The sequence below is a fragment of the Euprymna scolopes genome, chromosome 8, assembly GCF_053919585.1.
Source record: "Euprymna scolopes isolate OS-2025 chromosome 8, ASM5391958v1, whole genome shotgun sequence".
In the NCBI taxonomy this organism is placed as follows: domain Eukaryota; kingdom Metazoa; phylum Mollusca; class Cephalopoda; order Sepiida; family Sepiolidae; genus Euprymna; species Euprymna scolopes.
The window spans coordinates 214928-220620 of record NC_136489.1 but is presented as its reverse complement, the minus strand read 5'-3'; positions in this window follow the sequence as shown (position 1 = coordinate 220620).

The following is a 5693-nucleotide window of genomic DNA, read 5'->3' as shown; positions in this document are numbered from 1 at the left end:
TATCAAGGGACATCACTCCTTACTCTACACCATAACCTGATGTTGTTCCTTTTATTCTCCTACAGTACTATCCCCCAAAATATGAGGTACCTGAAAAATGAACAATATGCTTAATTTTATTTACATAGACACAAAATTTTAAAAATTTGCCGGCCATCTGACATGTCTACCTGACTGTGTCATTTTTTTTTCGGCCACCTTCTGAAGTGTGATATCTGCCAGCATGGCATTTTGGGGTGATACTTCCAGATATGTCTCTTCCAGCACTGCGGGTTTTAACCTGTCTACTGAAATGTTTTGCTCCTCATTCTTGATAAGAACCTTGAAAAACTTATTTTGTTTCTCCACAAATTTAAAGGGACCATGATATGGTGGTTGCAGGGAATGCGCCCTTGCTGTATCACGGATAAAGACATGCATGCAAGTCTTTAAACCCTTAGGTACATATGAGACCATGTTCTTATTCAAGCCTGAGGGAGACTATGTCATCTTGGCCATTTTTGTTGTTAGTCGGTCAACAAACGCTGTCATGTCCCAAACGTTTTTCGGTGCTTCGAAGAAATATTGTGCTTGCAACCGCAATGTGGTTCCATATAGAGCCTCCACTGCTGAGCACCCCATATCTCTTTTCACTGTGGTGCACAGCCCCAACAATATTAGTGGAAGGTGTTCTAACCACCTTGCATTGTTCGTAAGCTGCGCCCGTAAGGAGGCTTTCAAACTGCGATGTAGTCGCTCGACCATGCGGTTTGCCTAGGGGTGATAAGCCGTAGTGTGTATATTCTTGGTGCCTAAAAGTTTTGCTAGTTTATGAAAGAGGTCTGACTCAAACTGTCGACCTCTGTCTGATGTAATATTTTGTGGTACACCGAATCTGGCCACCCAGCCAGCAAGGAATGTCCTGGCTGTTGTGTATGCTGTCATGTCTGGCATGGGTAGAGCTTCAAACGATCACGAGAATCTGTCAATACATGTCAGCAGATAGCACTGACCTTCACATGTCGGAAATGGTCTGGTGATATCGACATTAATGTGCTGAAATCTCTCATCTGATACTGGGAACGTGCCTATTTGACAGAAAGTCTATTGAAAATAGTTCTTTTGGGTTCTTTTTCTTCTTTTCGGAAATCTTGCCAGGAATCTGAGGAAATTTTATGAAAAAACAATTCAGAGGCATCCTTTGTAATCAGAGTTTTTTTTTCTGTCTGTTTCGATTTACTCAAAACCGCACACACCTCGTCTTCTCATGTATCGTTCTCTTCTTCCTCTTCTACTTCTTGCTCTTTTTCTTCTTTTTTCTTCTCAGTCGTCAGAAGCGTCGTCTTTGTCTTGACTACGTTTTTCCTTCTCCCTTCTTGCTCACAGTGACCCGTTTTTATGCTAAGCTGAACTCTCGTGTGTGCGAGAGAACACGAGATTTTGCGTGATTACTTGGCAATATTAACCGGCCGCCGCCATCTTGCCATTTTTCTTTGGACGTGCCCGCTTTGCAGAGTGCACACCTCGAGCGTTTGTCAGGTAAGCCCGTCTGTTCGCAATTTATTACACACTCCCCCCTGATCTCATTATCACAGAAAGAGCAGGGAGGCGGTGGCCTTTTTCTTCGAGTGCTTCTTCGGAGAGGGGAATTCGGGGCTTCATCATCGTCTGCGCTGTCTTCCGTGACACGAAGGTCGGCGAACCTAAAGCTGAGCATCGCAGTATCACTGTCCGGGTCTTCATCATCAGCAGGAGGGTCAGTACTTTGAAGGCTACCACTCTCAGTGTCGCTGTGCGTTGAAGCCGTCATGAACCAGAATGATGGGTCGCTGGTCACGGATTCAATTTCACTATCTTCGTCAAGCGGCAGCTGCGTTTGGAATACTGATCTTAAGTCTTTAATATGACGAGGTACTCCATCAACTCGCACCGCCTGCGGGCTGATCACTTCAGTGACATGACCGGTTCCGTAGCTAGTCGTGCACTGGCCTCGAGGTTTTTTAACCCAGACGACATCTCCTTCTTTTATGTTCTTTTGTGGTGGCTCCGGTTCGGGTAGTGAGCTGCTCTCCAAACCTCTCACCCTGACACGGTATGTATGTAGCGCGTTGGCTGGCGCGGTGGAGGGTGAAACATCGTCCTTAGGGGTGACGTTGTACCAATAAACTGCTTCAGGTATCGTACACCCCTTCCGCGCTGCGATTGTCTTAACAGTTCTGTGATTGCGCTCAATAATCCCGTTTCCACTGGGAACATGGGCACACCGAAAACGCAGATGGACACCCCAGCCATCTGCAAACTGTTTAAACGGCTCACTAACAAAAGCGGGGCCATTGTCGGTGAGTATCTCAGAAGGAGGGCCACACTCGAGGAACACACCTTCCAACTCATGGATAATGGCAGCCGCGTCCTGCCGGCGAAGGGGCCGCCACAATGAAAACCTAGATCGTCCACAGTCGATAAGCGTCAAAAAATGCCTCCTGTTGTAGTGCGTTATGTCCATCGCAATCCTATCCCAATTACGCTTCACACTGAGTATTCCCTTCTTCCACCGGACAGGTGCTGGGTCGATCAATCGGCAGGTGTTGCAGCTTCCCACAACAGATTTCACAGCCCTCCGAGACACAGAGGGGTCAACCAATCTGGCGAAGTAAAGCGTTCGGTTTACACCGGGGTGCCCGCTTTGGCAATGGGCATCATTAATATGCTCCGGGCTGAGTCTATGTCCCACTGCAGCCCAATTTACAGGTGTTGACTCGTTCACTTCTTTTGGCAGGTCTAGCCAATGGTGTGGCACTCTGGTCAGACGATCCGCCTGATTCAAACAGGACTGCACCAGTGTCACATCTATGACCAAGTCGTATTCCTTAGTGGTTTCGGTTAGGGTAGCAAGCCGCCTCCGGATCAACATTTCGGCCGACGCCTTCGTTGTCAGACGTGCTTTTCCGTTCAAGGCATTGGTCATCCACCGATGCACACACGTGGAATCCGTGATGATGTGAAGGATTCTAGCCTGCCACTGAAGCGCTAGATTGACTCCTTTCAGTGTAGCATCGAGTTCAGCTAGGTTTATATGCTTGGCGTCATTCTCCGGCCGAAGCCAGCAGGACTCTTCTATTATCCTTCCGTCGACCGCCAGAGCAACGCCAAGGGCAAGTGAGCTGGCGTCTACCCAAACTGTAAATTCACTCCCATCGACGCACCAGCTCCCCCGTACAGGGTCATCATTGGTCACTCTGGCCACAACTTCCACCAGCATGCTTCGCAGGGCAGGATTATGCACCTCATCGTCCCATCCAGTTGACATAGAAGTTGCCCGTCGTTTTATGGCCGCTACAGCCACTCGGAGCCACCCACACACAGGGAAGTGACCCACCAATTTTCCGCAAATGGAAAACATGCTCCGACGTGTGATGGTAGATGGGATTTCCGGGATTTCACCACTCCTTCCCCATTGAAGGCCATCTGCACTTCCGCTCACCTGCAGTCCGAGCACTTTCGCCCTGTCCTGTAGCCGCTCCGGCTCCTTGCACGACAATCCGAAGTGCTCGAAGTGTTCTTTGACCGCCTGGGCAGACAGGAGGCTCTCATTGACAAAAATGTCGTCTATATACGACGATGTCGCATGTTGCACCGCTTCATCTTGACGCCGGATCGCCTGCATGATTGCTGTTATGATGTTAGGGGCTACATTCAGGCCGAATCCTAGCCTGGTCAAGCAATAGCGAGTTCCTTTGATCACCACCGTCTGGAACGGCCACAGCGATTTCTCAACACGTATTTGCAAGTACGCTCTTCGCAAGTCCAGTATGGCTGCTTGTGTAATCTGCTCCATGGTCGGATCCTCCCCTAGCTGCTGGTACACGGCATAAGCCCCTTTAGTGAGTCTCAATGGGATAACCATAGCTGGGTCTTTAATCTTGCACAACCGGCAAACGCGCTCAGCCTTTTCCAGCCATTCGACCACCGAGGGACCAGTGGGGGAGCCATCGAATTCCGGAATTAATCTGATGTCAAATTTCTCCATACAAAAGCCGAAATAGCTTGTAATCAGAGTTTTTTTTTTCTGTCTGTTTCGATTTACTCAAAACCGCACACACCTCGTCTTCTCATGTATCGTTCTCTTCTTCCTCTTCTACTTCTTGCTCTTTTTCTTCTTTTTTCTTCTCAGTCGTCAGAAGCGTCGTCTTTGTCTTGACTACGTTTTTCCTTCTCCCTTCTTGCTCACAGTGACCCGTTTTTATGCTAAGCTGAACTCTCGTGTGTGCGAGAGAACACGAGATTTTGCGTGATTACTTGGCAATATTAACCGGCCGCCGCCATCTTGCCATTTTTCTTTGGACGTGCCCGCTTTGCAGAGTGCACACCTCGAGCGTTTGTCAGGTAAGCCCGTCTGTTCGCAATTTATTACACATCCTTTTCTCGGAAAAAATTTGTTAAGAATCTGAAAGGGAAAAATGCTGAAAAACAAAGCCTAAATAGCTAAATATAGCTTTTAATATTCTTTTTTATTTATATCAAGAATTACAATTGATTCGAGCTCTAGAAAACCTTTGTTAACTTTCTTTTTAAGGAATACACTGAAACAATCTTATTGTTTCATTCTCATAAATTCTTTTTTATTTTTATTATTTATCCGTATGATAAATAATTAATATTCCTTTTAACAATTTAGTCTCACAGACTACAAAATATCGAACCTCTAATCCCCCATTTGTACGTGGATTTTTTAAATTCTTGACATCAAAATGTAGTGGCATTATCAGTCAGGATTTCAAGCAGAGCACCATGTTCAAAAAAGACAGCTCTCAACTATCGTATAATGCTAGATGCATCCTGTCATGTCAACAGGTGCCATATCATGAAATGTGTCGGGCCACAATCTGTCAAGGTCAAAAAATGCTTGCCCTCATAATTTTTTGCTTCCTTTGGCAGATTCCATTGAAGCTTTCTTTTTCGATTTCACTGTTGCTGCAAATGGGACGTTTCGTTTCTTCTTGAAAACGGGCTGAATGTTTTCTTTGAGTTCGAATTTTGCTATAGCCTTTGTACATTTTTTTAGTCCAGGTGAGAATACTTCTGGGCATTCCTCTTTTAACTCATCCTTCAGTTGTTGCGCTTCCATAGACGAGTCTTCTACTCTAGGACAGAATTTATCCATAGGTTGGTTCCACAATTCGTATCGCTCCATCCAGTCTGTACTGAAGAGGTTTTCGGATGTTCTATTTACATACACTTTCACTTTTTTAGTAACACTATTTAAGGTCACCGGGAGTGTGAGCTCTCCCTCAAATTCCACTTTTTCACCTGTCATAGCTCGAGCTGATTCGTTCGTCTTCCACATGGTTAGTTTCCTTAGCCTTTTCCATGTCTTAAAGGTTAATGATGGACAGGTCTGATCTCGAATCCAATTGTAGATGCAGTTTTATTTGTGATGTTAACTTTGACATATTTGTGCCAGTTCTTATCCGAATTCAAGTCGAATCTAGTCTGTCAGACACTGTTCTTGACCTTGTTCTTCCTGCACTGGATCGCTTTGTGGCCCTTCCTGCCACAATTGTTGCAGTACTTATATTTGTAAAAACATTGACTTGACCAATGTTTCCCGCTGCAACAATAGCACAGGCTTGTAGGGGATCTTGTGACTGGGTGGTATTTATTAGGTGAAGCCTGAGTTTTCTTACTTCCAGCTATGCTTTTTCGAGGTGAGTATT